This window comes from Saimiri boliviensis, chromosome 11 (genome assembly GCF_048565385.1).
Source record: "Saimiri boliviensis isolate mSaiBol1 chromosome 11, mSaiBol1.pri, whole genome shotgun sequence".
Classification (NCBI taxonomy): Eukaryota; Metazoa; Chordata; class Mammalia; order Primates; family Cebidae; genus Saimiri; species Saimiri boliviensis.
In genome coordinates, this window is record NC_133459.1 from 24,908,430 (window position 1) to 24,926,708 (window position 18,279).

The 18,279-nt window shown below is 43.6% G+C and overlaps 1 non-coding gene across 1 annotated transcript; it reads left to right on the forward strand.

Annotated features, from left to right (window-relative positions):
• Positions 1–13,279: 13,279 nt before the first annotated feature.
• LOC120366288 (U4 spliceosomal RNA) lies at positions 13,280–13,419 on the forward strand. Its single transcript, XR_005581014.1, has one exon. It is a non-coding gene; the product is annotated as a U4 spliceosomal RNA (small nuclear RNA).
• The last annotated feature ends 4,860 nt before the right edge of the window (positions 13,420–18,279 follow it).

Sequence of the window (18,279 nt, forward strand, 5' to 3'; positions counted from 1 at the left end):
GAACAACATGGAGAAACCCCATGTCTACTAAAAATACAAAAATTAGCTGGGCATGGTGGCATATGCCTGTAATCCCAGCACTTTGGGAGGCTGCACCATTGCAGTCCAGCCTGGGCAATAGAGTGAGTGAGACCTCATCTCAAAAAAGTATGTAACTTTTTTTTTTTTTTTTTTTTTTTTTTTTGAGATGGAGCCTCCTTCTTTTGCCCAGGCTGGAGTGCAATGGCATGATCTCAACTCACTGCAACCTCTGCCTCCTGGGTTCAAGCAATTCTCCTGCCTCGGCCTCCTGAGTAGCTGGTACTACAGGCACCTGCCACCACACCGGGCTAATTTTTGTATTTTTAGTAGAGATGCAGTTTCACTATATTGGCCAGGCTGGTCTCAAACCCCTGACCTTGTGATCTGTCTGCCTCAGCCTCCTAAAATGCTGGGATTACAGGCGTGAGCCACCACGCCCAGCCAGAATGTCACTTTCTGACAGGTATAGGAACCTCAAGTTATCTTGGGACCCCCAAGACTCATGTAGGTATTTGATGGCACAAACCCATGGCTGGGCTTAAGGCTTTAAAAAGTCTTATCTCACCAGGCACACCTTTAATCCCAGCACTTTAGGAGGCTGAGGTGGGAGGATCACCTGAAGTTGGGAGTTCGAGACCAGCCTGACGAACATGGAGAAACCCCGTCTCTACTAAAAATACAAAATTAGCTGGGCATGGTGGCACATGCTGTAACCCCAGCTACTCAGGAGGCTGAGGCAGGAGAATCACTTGAACCCGGGAGGCAGAGGTTGCAGTGAGCCAAGATGGCGCCATTGCACTCCAGCCTGGACAACAAGAGCAAAACTCTGTCTCAAAAAGAAGAGTCTTATCTGAGATTTCTTATGGAACAAAGTTCCATCAAAGCCAATTTAAAAATGGGCCTATATGGCAAATTATTATTCTTGCTGTGCTTTATGCAAATAATCAGGCCACGTATAATAAGACTAAAGCTTATTTTGCAAACACATTAGTCCTATCATGACTTGTTTTTAATAAAACTGAGGACTGGAGAGAGAAAAAATAGGCTTTAAAAACTATGGTACACCTGTTACTAGAGTCTAGTCTCATCAGTGTTTTTGAGGGGTTTTTTTCTTTTTCTTTTTTTTTTTTTTTTGAGATGGAGTTTCGCTCTTGTTACCCAGGCTGGAGTGAAATGGCGTGATCTTGGCTCACCGCAACCTCTGCCTCCCGGGTTCAAGCAATTCTCCTGCCTCAGCCTCCTGAGTAGCTGGGATTACAGGCACGTGCCACCATGCCCAGCTAACTTTTTGTATTTTTAGTAGAGACGGGGTTTCACCATGTTGACCAGGATTGTCTCGATCTCTTGACCTCGTGATCCACCCGCCTCGGCCTCCCAAAGTGCTGGGATTCCAGGCTTGAGCCACCGTGCCCGGCTTGAGGGTTTTTTTTCTACAATTTAGACCAACCCTGCTTATTCCTGCAAATCAACCAGTGATCTCTTAATGCAGCTCAGAAGGAACAAGAGGGATAGACAGTGTAAAAATCTGGATCAGTGGGCCGGGCACAGTGGCTCACGCCTGTAATCCCAGCACTTTGGGAGGCGGAGGCAGACGAATCACCAGGTCAAGAGATCAAGACCATCCTGGCCAACATGGTGAAATCCTGTCTCTACTAAAAATACAAAAATTAGCTGGGTGTGGTGGCCTGTGCTTGTAGTCCCAGCTACTCACGAGGCTGAGGCAGGAGAATCACTTGAGCCCAGGAGGCAGAGGTTGCAATGAGCCAAGATTAGGCCACTGTACTCCAGCCTGGCGACAGAGCGAGACTCCGTCTTAAAAAAAAAAATTTGGATAAGTGTTCTAATTCTGGGCACGTATTGGAATCAGCTAATGATTCCGTATCAGCGTGGTTCCAACAATTGCCCAGTTAACAGAAAGCCTTCTTATTTAGTTTACTTGGGATAATTTAACTTATTTTTCTTTACTGTTGCGGAATATATTGCTGTTGTACCCTTTTTTGTAGGAATGCAGGATGAGCTTACTCAACATTTTATTTTCTTTCTTCTTTTTTTTCTCTGACCTCTCCCCCTCCTCATTGTTTTCTTAAATTGAATCTTTATTAATCTTCCACATATCACCTTTTGTCAAAATTCATAGTTATGAATGGTCCTTACTATACTAATGCTTCCTGACTGAGCTCTTCTCTATCCTGAAGAGACCCTAGTAGTTAGGCAGGAATATCATTGTCCCTGTTTAGCCTGAAGAAGTTACGGAAGATGGATTTTTGTCCGTCTAAAACCCTCAGGATTAAGAGTCCCCTTGTAAAAGGGAGGGGCGAAATATATCAGAGGCGTTTCAACCAGAGTGACTTTATCTTGAATAGGGGCTGGGTAAAATAAGGCTGAGACCTACTGGGCTGCATTCCCAGGAGGTTAGGCATTCTTAGTCATCAGATGAGATAGGAGGTCGGCACAAGATACAGGTCACAAAGAGCTTGCTGATAAAATAGGATGTGGTAAAGAGGCCAGCCAAAACCCACAAAAACCAAGATGGTGGCCAGGCTCAGTGGCTCATGCCTATAATCCTAGCAGGTTGGGAGGCCGAAGCAGGCGGATTGCTTGAGCCCAGAAGTTTAAGACCAGCTTGGGCAACATGGTGAAACCCATCTCTACAAAAAGTTCAAAAAACATTAGCCAAGAATAGTGGCATCTGCCTATAAGTTCCAGCTACTCGAAGGCTGAGGTGAGAGGATCACCTGAGGTTGAGGCTGCAGTGAGCTGTGATTGTGCCACTGCGCTCCAGTCTTGGCGACAGAGTAAGACGCTGTCTCAAACAAAAAAACTCCAAAAACCCCCAGAAACCAAGATGGCAATGAAAGTGATTTCTGGTTGTTCTCACTGCTCATTATATGCTAATTATAATGCATTCTCATGCTAAAAGACACTCCCACCAGTGCGATGACAGTTTACAAATGCCAAGGCAACATTCGGAAGTTACCCTACATGATCTAAAAAGGAGAGGGAACCTCAGTTTCAGGGAAATCTGTACCCCTTTCTTGAAAAACTCATGAATAATCCACCTCTTGTTTAGTACATAGTCAAGAAATAAAATCAATAAATAACTTTTTTTTTTTTTTTTTTTTGGAGACAGAGTCTTGCTCTGTCACTCAGGCTGAAGTGCAGTGGCACTATCTCAGCTCACTGCAACCGCGGCCTACCAGGTTCATACAATTCTCCTGCCTCAGCCTCCCAAGTAGCTGGGACTACAGGTGTGTACCACTGTGCCCAGCTAATTTTTGTATTTTTAATGGAGACGGGGTTTCACCATGATGGTCAGGCTGGTCTCAAACTCCTGACCTCAAGTGATCCATCCACCTCGGCCTCCTAAAGGGCTGGGATTACAGGTGTGAGCCACCACACCCAGCCAGAAATAATCTTAAGTATACTCAGTCGAGCAGTCCATGCTGCTTCTCTGCTTATGTAATAGCCATTCTTTTATTCCTTTACTTTCTTAATAAACCTGCTTTCACTTTATAGACTCACTTCAAATTCTTTCTTTTGAGAGTTCCAAAAACCCTCTCTTGGGGCCTGGATCCGGACCCCTTTCCAGTAACAGTTTGAATAAGTACTGAATTTTTTTTTTTTTTAAAGACAGGGTTTCACCATGTTGGTCAGGCTGGTCTTGAACTCCTGACCTCAGGTGATCTGCCCGCCTTGGCCTCCAAAGTGCTTGGATTATAGGCGTGAGCCACCACGCCCGGCTGATAAGTACTGATTGATAGATGTAGGAAGTCAAGGGAGGCTTTACTTCTTTCATTTTATTATTATTTTTATTTTTAATTTAATTTTTTTTTTTTTTAGACAGAGTTTTACTCTGTCGAACAGGCTGGAATGCAATGGTGTGATCTCAGCTCACTGCAACTTCTGCCTCTTGGGTTCAAGCAATTCTCCTTCAGACTCCCGATAGCTGGGATTACAGGCATGTACCATCACGCCCAGCTAATTTTTTAATTTTTAATGGAGACATGGTCTTACCATGTTGGCCAGGTGGTCTTAAACTCCCTTCCTCAGATGATCCACCCACCTCAGCCTCCCAAAATGCTGGAATCATAGACATGAGCCGTCATGCTCAGCCTAAGAAAGACCTCTTTATCTGCAGTAAATGGACCTACCATCACTAATTGTAAATGGGTTTTAGAAACTCAATGATTTTGTCTGGAGGAAGTAACAACCCTTTATTCTCTAATTTTATCACCTACAAACTTGTGGAGTTCTCTCCCACTATCGATTGTTCTTGTTAGATAGCTGAGCTGAAAAGACGTAGTATTTCAGGGCACATTCATAGTACATGGTGATGCTGAGACGTGACAAATGCATTACCAAGTCCCTTATCAAATATAAAGGAATCAGTTGCTCATTACTCCAGACTATTTTTGCACATGGTCCCTATAAATACAGTGGGCAATACATTTTTTAAATGTTCACTTTAGCTTACTTTATGAATAGTTATCTTTTATTTGTTGAATTTGCTGTAGGACTCCAGAAAAAGAGCCTAACTGATAAACTTTAAAGAATGACTCACTGTTGATGACTACCCTTTTGGATTTCTTCTTGACTGAAGAGCTTAGCTGATGAACTTGACTTAGTCAAGAAACTGCCTAGAATGTACAACTGGAGGCCGGGCTCGGTGGCTCACGCCTGTAATCCCAGCACTTTGGGAGGCTGAGGCGGGTGGATCACGAGGTCAAGAGATCGAGACCATCCCGGTCACCATGGTGAAACCTCGTCTCTACTAAAAATAGCAAAAAAAATTAGCTGGACATGGTGGCGCGTGTCTGTAATCCCAGCTACTCAAGAGGCTGAGGCAGGAGAATTGCCTGAACCCAGGAGGCGGAGGTTGCGGTGAGCCAAGATCGCACCATTGCACTCCAGCCTGGGTAACAAGAGTGAAACTCCGTCTCAAAAAAAAAAAAAAAAAAGAATGTACAACTGGATATGGACAACAATTGTATATATATTTTTTGAGCCAGAGTCTTGCTATGTTGCCCAAGCTGATCTAGAATTCTTGGGCTCAAGCAAACCTCCCGCCTCAGCCTCCTAAGTAGCTGGGATTATAGGTATCCTGTTTTTGGTTTTGTTTTTGTGAGACAAAGTCTCACTCTGTCACCCAGGTTGGAGTGCAGTAGTGCTATCTCATCTTACTGCAACCTCCACTTGCTAGGCTTAAGCAATTCTCCAGTCTCAGACTCCTTAGTAGGTGGGACTACAGGTGCAAGTCACCAACGCCTAGCTAAGTTTTCTATTTTTTGTAGAGATGAGGTTTTATCATGTTGCCCAGGCTGGTCTCCATCTCATGAGCTCAAGTGATCCACTCATCTCAGCTTCACAAAGTGTTAGGATTATAGATGTGAGCCACCGTGCCTGGCTTAATAAATATTTTTAACAACAACAACAAAACTGACCTAGATCCATTCTACTTGTTTAGGATTTACCAGTCTGTTAAATTGGTTTGAATGCCTTCATCTTCATAAAAGTTCTTAATAGGCCGGGCGCGGTGGCTCAAACCTGTAATCCCAGCACTTTGGGAGGCCGAGGCGGGTGGATCATGAGGTCAAGAGATCGAGACCATCCTGGTCAACATAGTGAAACCCCGTCTCTACTAAAAATACAAAACATTAGCTGGGCACGGTGGCACGTGCCTGTAATCCCAGCTACTCAGAAGGCTGAGGCAGGAGAATTGCCTGAACCCAGGAGGCGGAGGTTGTGGTGAGCCGAGATCGTGCCATTGCACTCCAGCCTGGGTAACAAGAGCGAAACTCCGTCTCAAAAAAAAAAAAAAAAAAAAGTTCTTAATAAGTTGGCCAGAATGACCTTGTTCTTCTCTTCTAGCCATCTGTTAACATTCTACATACCAGTGTTTTCTGAGCCAACCATATTCCTTGAGATAATGCGAGGTGTTCAGGGTGAAGTAAATTTAGTAAACACTGTATATTATATCCCTCTCTTGGATATATTCATAATTCATATTAGTGTAATAAAGGCTCTCAGAGGTCTACAGTAAAAAAAAATCTGCCGAATTTTGTTTAGCTTATTGAATTTAGTAAATACTTTTCTTTCTGCCTGTCTCTTTCTTTCCTTCCTTCCTTCTTTCTTTCTTTTTCTTAAGATGGAATCTGGCTCTGTCACCCAGGCTGACGTGCAGTGGTGCTCTCTTGGCTCACTGCAACATCTGCCTCCTGGGTACAAGCAATTCTCCTGCCTCAGCCTCCTGAGTAGCTGGGATTACAGGCGCCCACCACCACACTTGGCTAGTTTTTTTGGTTTTTAGTAGAGACAGGGTTTCACCATGTTGGCCAGGCTGGTTTCAAACTCCTGACCTCAGATGATCCACTTGCCTCAGCCTCCCAAAGTGCCAGGATTACAGGTGTGAGCCACTGTGCCAGCATGAATCCTTTCATGATACCCAGAGGCAGAATCCAATGTGTCTACTACTGAATTCACATAGCTCAGAGTTACATTATAAAATACCATAAAAATAATGGTTTCTGATCAGGCATGGTGGCTCACACCTGAAATCCCAGCACTTTGGGAGGCCAAGGTGGAAGAGTCTCTTGAGCCCAGGTGTTTGAGACGAGCCTGGGCAACCTTGTCCCTACGAAAAAGAAAAAAGAAATACATATAAATAAATTTAAAAATTAGCAGAACATAGTGGCATGTACCTGTAGTCCCAACTACTGGGGAAGCTGAGGTGGGAGGATTGCTTGAGCCCATGAGGTTGAGACTACAGTGAGCCACAATCATGCCACTGCACTCTAGCCTGCGCAACAGAGCGAGACTGTGTCTCAAAAAAAATTAGTTTTTGTTAATATTGTGGCATAACATTTTGATTGCAAGCAACAGAAAAATATCTTGAACTATCTTAAACAATTAAGGGAATTTAGTGATCAGCTGAAAATTCAGACAAGATTTGTCCTCAGTGTTAAGGCTCAATGATGTTACCAACGGCCTGGCTTCTTTCCATTTTTCCTTCTGAAATAATTGATATTCCTAAATTTGTTCTTTTTTTTTCTTTTTTGAGACAGAGTCTTGCTCTGTCCCACAGGCTGAAGTGCAATGGCACAATCTCAGCTCACTGCAATCTCTGCCTCCCAGGTTCAAGTGATTCTCCTGCCTTGGCCTCCCAAGTAGCTGGTATTACAGGTGCCCACCACTGGTGCCCGCCTAATTTTTTTTTTTTTTTTTTTTTTTTGAGACGAAGTTTCACTCTTGTTATCCAGGCTGGAGTGCAATGGCGCGATCTCAGCTCACCGCAACCTCCGTCTCCTAGGTTCAAGCAATTCTCCTGCCTCAGCCTCCCGTGTAGCTGGGACTACAGGCGTGCATCACCATGCCCAGCTAATTTTTGTATTTTTAGTAGAGACGGGGTTTCACCATGTTGACCAGGATGGTCTCGATCTCTTGACCTCGTGATCCACCCGCCTCAGCCTCCCAAAGTGCTGGGATTACAGGCTTGGGCCACCGCGCCCGACAATTTTTGTATTTTTAATAGAGTCAGGGTTTCGCCATTTTGGCCGGGCTGGTTTCGAACTCCTGACCTCAGATGATCCACCTGCTTTGGCCTCCCAAAGTGCTGGGATTACAGGTGTGAGCCACTGCACCTGGTGCCTAAATTTGTTCTTTTGTGATGTTAGTATGATTCCGAAGCTTCTAGGAGGGCTATCTGTGTTTCCTTTACCTCTAATAGAAAGAGAATCTCTCTAAAGGAAGCTCCTTCAGAATAACAAGAAAGTATCCTTTCCAGAAGCCCCGGCAAAGGTCTTTTTATATCTCACTGACCTGAATTAAGGTCACCTGTTCATCATGATCTCGTCAGTGTCTGTGGGGATAACCATGTGCTGGGCTTAACCCAAATTACCCCTGGATGTAAGAGTGGAGTCAGCTTCCTTATGTGGTTACACGTAAGAGAATATGGATCCTGTTTCTAAGAGGAAAGAGAAAGACTGCTGGACAGTCAAAACCAACAAAAATCTACTACATGATGCTGACCACATTCAACTACTTCCGTATTAATTAATATCTTGATAAATTAATTAATACATGATTAGTGCACCGATGAAAATTTCTGTATAAAGTAATGTTTACACAAAAAGTTGTACATGAATGTTCATGGCATCAATATTTTTTGGGTGTCCATTTTTAACTCAAAGACTTTGTTTTATTATAATAACAGTCTGGGATTGATGGGAAGGTATAGATGTCGTGGACAACTGTGGTTGGCATCGTTAGCCCATCTCCTTGTCGTGAACGTATTAAAGGTGCCTCTACTCTGCATCATGGTTTTCCCAATGCCCCCCATCAGCTCCTGATCCAGTATCATCCCAATCTCGGCTCACTGCAACCTCCACCTCCCAGGTTCAAGTGATTCTTCTGCCTCAGCCTCCCAGGTAGCTGGGATTAAAGGCATGTGGCACCACGCCCTGCTAATTTTGTTTTTTTTTTTTTTTTTTTTTTTTTTTTGAGACGGAGTTTCGCTCTTGTTACCCAGGCTGGAGTGCAATGGTGCGATCTCGGCTCACCGCAACCTCCGCCCCCTGGGTTCAGGCAATTCTCCTGCCTCAGCCTCCTGAGCAGCTGGGATTACAGGCACGCGCCATCATGCCCAGCTAATTTTTTGTATTTTTAGTAGAGACAGGGTTTCACCATGTTGACCAGGATGGTCTCGATCTCTTGACCTGGTGATCCACCTGCCTCGGCCTCCCAAAGTGCTGGGATTACAGGCTTGAGCCACCGCGCCCGGCCTAATTTTGTATTTTTAATAGATGGAGTTTCTCCTTGTTGGTCAGGCTCAAACTCCTGACATCAGGTGATCTGCCCACCTCAGCTTCCCAAAGTGCTGGGATTACAGGTATGAGCCACCGCCCCCAGCCCCAGCCCTCTTTCTTAAATTAGCAATGCATATGAATGCAGACCAGCATCTTTGCAACTAAAAACCAAAAGTATATTTGAAAATTACTCTTCAGTTGGTTTATTTTGTGATTTGTCATTTGCACAGACACCATTTGGACACATATCATTACAGAATTGAACTGGTTAGTCTATGCTTTCCTCATTTCCACAGTATTTATTTTACTGATTTACTTGTGAAAAATTGCTTTCCATTTTCAACTTTGAAAGCAAAGAGTTCAACTAGGGCTTTGAATTAATTTTGTCTGATTCGCCGGGCGCGGTGGCTCAAACCTGTAATCCCAGCACTTTGGGAGGCTGAGGCGGGTGGATCACAAGGTCAAAATCGAGACTATCCTGGTCAACATGATGAAACCCTGTCTCTACTAAAAATACAAAAAATTAGCTGGGCGTGGTGGCGCGTGCCTGTAATCCCAGCTACTCAGGAGGCTGAGGCAGGAGAATTGCTTGAACCCAGGAGGCGGAGGTTGCGGTGAGCCGAGATCCCGCCATTGCACTCCAGCCTGGGTACCAAGAGTGAAACTCCGTCTCAAAAAAAAAAAAAATTTTGTCTGATTCCTGCTTGCTTATAATATTTACATTATTATTATTTTTTAAGAAGGAGTTTCACTCTTGTTGCCCAGGCTGGAGCGCAATGGCGCAATCTCAGCTCATGGCAACCTCTGCCTCCCGGGTTCAATTGATTCTCCTGTCTTAGTCTCCCAGGTAGCTGGGACTATGGGGTTGTACCACCACAACCAGCTAATTTTGTATTTTTAGTAAAGACGGGGTTTCTCCATGTTGGTTAGGCTGGTCACAAACTCCTGACCTCAGATGATCCGCCTGCCTCAGCCTCCCAAAGTGCTGGGATTATAGGCGTGAGCCACTACGCCTGCCCAGTCTTTACATTTTCTTAAAAACACTATTACTGCTGGGCGAGGTGACTCATACCTGTAATCCCAGTACTTTGGGAGGCCGAGGTGGGCAGATCATGAGGTCAGGAGCTTGAGGACAGCCTGACCAACATGGAGAAACCTGTCTCTACTAAAAATACAAAAATTAGCCAGGCGTGGTGGTGAGTGCCTGTAATCCCAGCTACTCTGGAGACTGAGGCAGTAGAATCACTTGAATCTGGGAAGCGCAGGTTGCAGTGAGCCAAATCGCGCCACTGCACTCCAGCTTCGAGGTGACACAGCAAGACTCTGTCTCAAAAAAAAAAAAAAAAAAAAGTAAAGAAAAACCACTTTTTGGGTTCCCCAGTGCAAAAAAAAAAAAAAAAAAAAAAAAGATAAAATAAGAAAAAACACTATTACTTTGATTTTTTTGTGTGTGTGTGTGTTTTGTTTTTTTTTTTTGAGATGGAGTTTTACTCTTGTTCCCCAGGCTGGAGTGCAATGATGTGATCTTGGCTCACTGCAACCTCTGCCTCCCAGTTTCAAGTGATTCTCCTGCCTTAGCCTCCTGAGCAGTTGGGATTACAGGCACCTGTCACCACACCTGACTAATTTTTTTGTATTTTTAGTAGAGACGGGGTTTCACAGGATTTATTTGTGTGTAAATACAGTATTTATTCACAGTATTTATTTTTCACAGATTTACTTGTGAAAAACTGCTTTCACTTCATTTGAAAAATTCATTTCACTTCATTATTAGAGATGGGGTTTCACCATGTTGGTCAGGCTGGTCTTGAACTCCTGACCTCGAGAGTTGCCTGCCTGGGCCTCCCCAAGTGCTGGGATTACAGGGATAAGCCACCATGTCTGGTCTCCTCTTTTATTCTTTTTCCAAACCTTTTATTAATATACTGATTTTACCAATTTGAATTACATATAAAAATGGAAAGACTAATATGACCATGCCACATATGCTTTACCTAAATTTGACAATTGTTAACATTTACCTAAGTAAAATATTAATGTTAACAATTGCTAAATTTAGGGAAAGCATATATGTGTGCGTACATACGTAGTAAACAGGGTGAAATATGTGTATATTTAAAACACACACATATGGGCTGGGCACAGTGTCTCAAGCCTGTAATAGCTCTTTGAAAGGCTGAGATGGGTGGATCACTGGAGATCAGGAGTTTGAGGTCAGCTTAGCCAACATGGTGAAACCCTGTCTCTACTAAAAATACAAAAAATTAGCTGGGTGTGGTGGCTGGCGCCCTTAATCCCAGCTATTTGGGAGGCTGAGGCAAGAGAATCGTTTAACCCCAGAGGCAAAGGTTGCAGTGAGCTGAGATTGCACCACTTCACTCCACCCTGGGTGACAGAACGAGACGCTAAGAAAAAACAAAACAAAACAAAACAACAAGACCACACAGTACATATATAGCTTTTCTTCTTTTTTGAGATGGCGTTTCACTCTTATGGCCCAGGCTGGAGTGCAATGGTGCAATCTTGGCTCACTGAAACCTCTGCCTCCCAGGTTCAAGTGATTCTCCTGCCTCAGCCTCCTGAGTAGCTGAGATAACAGGTGCCCACAACCACGCCTGGCTGATTTTTGTATGTTTAGTAGAGATGGGGTTTCACCATGTTGGCCAGGCTGATCAGCTTGAACTCCTGACCTGGAGTGATCTGCCCGCCTCCGCTTCCCAAACTGCTGGGATTACAGAAGTGAGCCACTGCACCCCGCCTCAGAGGTCATTTCTATTGTTTGTTACAAATATTGGGTTGGAGCAGGTGAGTTTCTTGAACATAATACACTGAAAATTCCCACATAGACCTTGGGAAATTATACTAAAGTCACATGGGTTGTCACTAATGTTTCTGGGAGATAAGGGCAGCAACTAGTGAAAAAGAAGCCTTTCAAAGGATTAAAGAAATGGTTTAAATTAGTACTTATGCAACACTGGAAGTTTCTCACTATTGCTAAATAAGCATATTTTAGGAAAAAAGTACATCCACTTTGTGATTTATTCTTTGAGTAAAACTCTGTTATTCTTTTTCTTTTGTTTCTCCTTTAGTTTTAGGTTACTGATGCTTCTCTATTCACATTAGAGTGGAAGCAACTAGACAGCAGCCAGCACCAGCCATGCCTGGACCAGGACCTGTGCCGTCGCGTTGCTCTCAGATGCTGCTGATATTACTGATGTTTTCAGGGGTATCCTGGAGAGGGGTTCCCTGCCTCTGCCCAGGGAGAAACTTCCAGGATTCCTGCCTCAGCCAGGCACGCTGATCTGTATGTATCCAGGTTCCTGGGAGTTGCAGAAATGCCACCAGGATCTGAAGAGCGCATTGCAAGACAAGGAATGCTGGGAGGACTCAGACCCTGACCTCGTCCCAAAGCAAAAAGCCAATCCTGCCAAAGTGAATGCATTTTCTGTCCCCGAAGGCAGACTTGAGACCCCTAGCTTCAGGGTGGCTTCCGCCTGACTTCCAGAGCTCCAGCCAGTGCCTTGTCTGAAACCTCCATGTCTGGGACCCTCAGGCGGAGAAGGATCTGCCAGACTCTGCTTGGGGCTGGGCTCTGGGAGCCCTCAAATTTGACACCCCAGAAAGCAAATAAAACAGTCTAAATATGTCACACACACAAAATTAAAAGAGCTGAAGCAGCCACTTGATGGCAATTTTTTCTTGTATCTTTCCATCTTTGTACACTTGGTCACACTTCATCTCTTTTGGTTCCCCCGAAAGAGCTGCCACCACTATTGGCTTTCTCTCTGTTTTTCTTCCTAGTCTCCACTTTTTTGGGAGTACGATTAAACAGATGCATTCTGTTTCCCTTATTCTGATGAAACATATTGCTGATGGCCTATCTGGCCACACTGCCCTCTTAATCTCTCTCAAAGGTGGCTCCTTGGTAATCACAACAATTTGCCATCTCTCCCTTCGAGTGCAACTGTTATAACTGGTTGAAGGGGTCCCAAAGGAATGCTCTGAATTTGTTAGCAATTGCTTTGATTCCTTATTAAACTTGATGTATGTTCAAGGTCTCTGATTTTCATACAAATTATAGAACTATGTAGATAAAAAGTTGTGTGTTTCTTTGGCAGCACTTAACCAGTATTGTGATCAATAACTGTTCTTTAGGCTGGCCACAGTAGCTCATGCCTGTAATTCCAGAACTTTGGGAGACTGAGTCGGGTGGATCACTTGAGGTCAGGAGTTCAAGACCAGTCTGGCCAACATAGTGAAACCCCGTCCCTACAAAAAAAATACAAAAATTAGCAGGGCATGGTGGTGGGTGTCTGTAAAACAAGGTATTGGTGAGGCTGAGGCAGGAGAATCGCTTGAACCTGGGAGGCAGAGTTTGCAGTGAATGGAAATCACACTACTGCACTCCATCCTGGGCAATAGAGCAAGACTCTGTCTCAATAATCATCATAATAATAAGCTTTGCACACTGGCAGTATCACAGCCAATGAGGTTTATCTGAGATGCAATTATTGTTAATTGAAAACTTTTCCCAATACCCCGCCATGATGACTTGAAATATAGTTGGCATTGGCAATTTTTTGCAGTCTCTATGGGAACTGAATCATAAAATAATAATAATAATAATAATAGCCAGGCACTCTGGCTCACACCTGTAATCCCAGCTCTTAGGGAGGCAGAGGCAGGAGGATAGCTTGAGCCCAGGAGTTCAAGACCTGCCTGGGCAATATACTGAGACCCCGTTCTCCACAAAAAGGAAAAAAACAAAAAGAAAAAAAAAAAGCATACTAATAAATATTACTTGTATGGAAGAAAATGTAAGTTAGAAGGGAAGGCCAGGCACAGTGGCTCACACCTGTAATCCTAGCACTTTGGGACACTAAGGCAGGTAGATCACCTGAGGTCAGGAGTTTAAGACCAGCCAGGCCAACGTGGTAAAACCTGTTCTCTACTAAATACACAAAAGTTAGCTGGGCATGGTGGCGCACGCCTGTAGTCCCAGCTACTCAAGAAGCTGAGGCAGAAGAATCTCTTGAGCCCAGGAGATGGAAGTTGCAGTGAACTGAGATCACAATACTGCACTCCAGCCTGGGTGACAGAGCAAGATTCTGTCTTAAAAAAAAAGTTAAGAAGGGATGAAAATGTGGGAAAAAAAAATAGGAATTTGTTGGGATGGAGAGGGAGGTGGGAAAAGTGTGCCTCAGCGTCCCAAGTAGCTGGGGTTACAGGCATGCACCATCATGCCCTGCTAATTTTGTATTTTTAGTAAAGATGGAGTTTCTCCACGTTAGTCAGGCTGGTCTTGAACTCCCAACCTCAGGTGATCTGCCTGCTTCGGCCTCCCAAAGTGCTGAGATTACAGTCATGAGCCAACAGGCCCAGCCCTGTTTGTTTGTTTTTGAGATGAAATTGCAATACTTGAGCTAAGTCTTCAAAAAGGAATAGGAGTTTACCTGGTGAACAGGATGGGAAAAAAATTCTGACTGAGAGGTAGCCTATGAAAAAGCACTGGAATATGATATAGGAGGGTATATTTGGAGAAGAGAATGTAATTTGGTGTATTAGAGATGCCAGTCATTTTCTCCTATCCGCTTCTCAGCAACCTGCCCTTCCCAAAGCTAATACGTAGTAGATACGCTACATATGGAATGGCCCTGTGTGCTTGGCCACCAGATCAGAAATGGGGCCTTGACTAGATAGAGCTAATGAGATTTTTTTTTTTTTTTTTTTTTTTTGAGGAGGAGTTTCGCTCTTGTTACCCAGGCTGGAGTGCAATGGCACGATCTCGGCTCACCGCAACCTCCGCCTCCTGGGTTCAGGCAATTCTCCTGCCTCAGCCTCCTGAGTAGCTGGGATTACAGGCACACACCACCATGCCCAGCTAATTTTTTGTATTTTTTTTTGAGACGGAGTTTCGCCCTTGTTACCCAGGCTGGAGTGCAATGGCGCGACCTCGGCTCACCGCAACCTCCGCCTCCTGGGCTCAGGCAATTCTCCTGCCTCAGCCTCCTGAGTAGCTGGGATTACAGGCACGTGCCACCATGCCCAGCTAATTTTTTGCACTTTTAGTAGAGACGGGGTTTCACCATGTTGACCAGGATGGTCTCGATCTCTTGACCTTGTGATCCACCCGCCTCGGCCTCCCAAAGTGCTGAGATTACAGGCTTGAGCCACCGCGCCGGGCTTTTTTTTTTTTTTTTTTTTTGAGACAGAGTTTTACTGTGTCACCTAGACTGGAATGCGGTAGTGCAGTCTCTGCTCACTGCAACCTCCACCTCCCAGGTTCAAGTGATTCTCCTGCCTCAGCCTCCAAGCAGCTGGGAATACAGGCATGTGCCACCATGCCTGGCTAATTTTTTTTTTTTTTTTTTGTAGAGACAGGGTTTCACCATGTTGGCCATGATGGTCTCGATCTCCTGACCTCATGATCCACCCCTGCCTCGGCCTCCCAAAGTGCTGGTATTACAGGCATGAGCCACTGTGCCCGGCCTAATTTTTTGTATTTTTAGTACAGACAGGGTTTCACCATATTAGCCAGGATGGTCTCGATCTCCTGACCTCATGATCCACCCACCTTGGCCGAGATTTTTATCTTTCAGGAATAAACTGTGTAGACTTTCATTATTGTTAATGGCATACAATGTAATTTCAGTCAGTCCTCCTACTGAATACAGCTAATCAACCTGGATGAAAAACAAAATACATCCTCTAAAAGTATATCAGAACTAACAAAATAGTGAGGAATTAACTGGACCAAGATTTTGGATTGGTAAGGAATTTGGAGTAAGGAGCCTAGCACTCATGATGCTTTGTCTGAGGCGTTTCCTGATGCAGAACAAGTAATTAGAAAGCTAAGATGTATTTTTGGCAGCCTTAAGAGCCCGTGGGGACAAAAGTTGGAGTCTAGGACTAATAAAGGGTGGCAACTCTTCTATATCACCCTTGGATTTGGCCTGGGACTTTAAAATCCTGCCTTGTAGGTGTAAGGGAGCACAAGTAAAGTAACTCTCATATAGACTGCAGACTGACTTCAAATCATCTAAGGGATCCAGAAACATCTCGAAGCCTGAACTTATGTTAGGTTTGTCCCTAATTGCTAGTGGCAAGAGTAAAACCAAAATCCAATTCGAAGGAAAAATAACATCATCCTAGGCCTCAAATTGTTTCTGTAATTTTATTTCCCTCCCTTCCACCCTCCCTCTCTTCCTTCCTTCCTTCCCTTCTTTCTTTTTTGTTTGTTTTTGAGACACAGTCATTCAGGCTGGAGCACAGTGGCACAATCTCAGCTTATGCAATCCTTGCCTCCTGAGTTCAAATGATTCTCCTACCTCAGCCTCCCAAGTATCTGGGATTACAGGCATGTGCACCACACCTGGCTAGTTTTTGTATTTTTAGTAGAGTTGGAGTGTCACTATGTTGGTCAGGATGGTCTCAAACTCCTAGCCTCAAGAGATCTGCCCACCTTGGCCTCCCAAAGTGCTGAGATTACAGAAGCAAGCCACTGCCGCTGGCCTATAACTTTCTTTCAAAAACAATGTTTAGTGCAAGGATGACCAGGTTTCTAGGAACAAGGATCAAAATAGCTTTAAAAAAAAAAAAAAAAAAGACAACAAGGCACACAAGGAGACAAGATACCAGTAATAAGCAGGAGAAATAACAGATAATAGAAACAGACCTACAGGGATTCTAGATTTTGCAATGACTAGATACAGACTATAAACAACTCTGTGTACTATGTTCAGAATCAAAGCCAAACTTAAAAGATTTGGCAGAGAACTGGAATTATGAAGACTGAAATTAAAAAGGAATATATTGGCAAGGCACTGTGCTTATGCCTGTAATCCCAGCACTTTGAGAGGCTGAGCAGATGGATCATCTGGGGTCAGAAGTTTAAGATAAGCCTGGCCAACATGGAGAAACCCCAACCCTACTAAAAATACAAAAAATTCGCCAGGCATGGTGGCAGGTGCCTGTAATCCTAGCTACTTGGAAGGCTGAGACAGGAGAATTGCTTGAACCTGGGAGAAAGAGGTTGCAGTAAGCCAAGATCACACCATTGCACTTCAGCCTGGGGAAACAAGAGTGAAACTCCCTCTCAAAAAATAAAAATAAAAAGCAATATATTAATATTAGATTTATAAGTGAACAAAATAGAAACTCTAGCTTGAGACAGTAGTGAGCACTAAAATTTGTAAAGATCAAAGAGAATCAGCCTGCTGGAATTGTTGGTCCAGCTACAAGTTCAGGAAGAAATACAAAAAGAAACAGATTAAAATGCATGTGACCCCAGGGAGAGAAAGATGGAGAGGGAGTAGGTACTTCACTGTTTTCCAGTTCAGCCTCTTCCCACTACAAAGGATGCCACAAAAAACTGGACACAGTGACTCACACCTGTAATCCCAGTACTTTGGGAGTCTGAGGCAGAAGGGATTACTTGAGGCCAGCAGTGAGATCAGCCTAGGCAACAGAGCAAGACTCTGTCTCTAAAAAAAAAAAAAAAAGGCTACAGTGAGCTATGATGGTGCCACTGCCCTCCAGCTTGGGCAACAGAATGAGACCCTGTCTCAGAAAAGAAAAAAAAAAAAATGCCACAATAAATATATTTGTATGCATATTCTTATGTATTGATGTTTAAAATTTTTTTTTGCCTACCCTTCCTCCCTTGATGTTTTTATATCTATAGAAAATATTCCCAAAAGTGAAATTGCTGCATTAAAATTATGTGTTACATTTTTAAAGATATTGCCACAATACTTTCCAGAAGGAGATAGCAATTTTTATTTCCCCCAGCAATGTGTGAGAATTCTCATCTCCCCACATTTTTTTCTAGTACTGAATGATTTAATCACCCAAATAATTTAAAATGGTATCTGTAATTCTGTTCTGCATAAAGACAGATGTGACCAATGGAATAGAATAGAGAGACCAAAAATAAGCTCTCAAATATATGATTAAATTATTTTCAACAAGAGTATCAAGATTATTTAATGGAGCTGGGCACAGTGGCTTGTGCCTATAATCCCAGCACTTTGGGAAGCTGAGCCTAGGCGTTCAAGACCAAACATGATGAGACCTCATCTCTAGAAAAAAATACAAAAATTAGCTGGGCATAGTGGCATATGCCCTGTGGTCTCAGCTATTCAAGAGGCTGAGATGGGAGAATCTCTTGAGCCCGGGAAGTTGAGGCTGCAGTGAGCCGTAATCATGCCACTACAAGAGGGAGACCATTGTCTCCAAAAAAAAAAAAAAAAAATCATTTAATGGGGGAAAGAACAGTCTTTTAAACAAATGGTATTGGGAAAATTGGATAGCCATATGCAAAATACTTTACATTGAATACAGAATTAACTCAAAATGGATCAAAGATCTAGTGTCATAGTTAAAATTAGAAAATTCTCAGAAGAAAACATGGGAGAAAAGCTTCGTGACATTGGATTTGGCAATGATTTCTTGAATA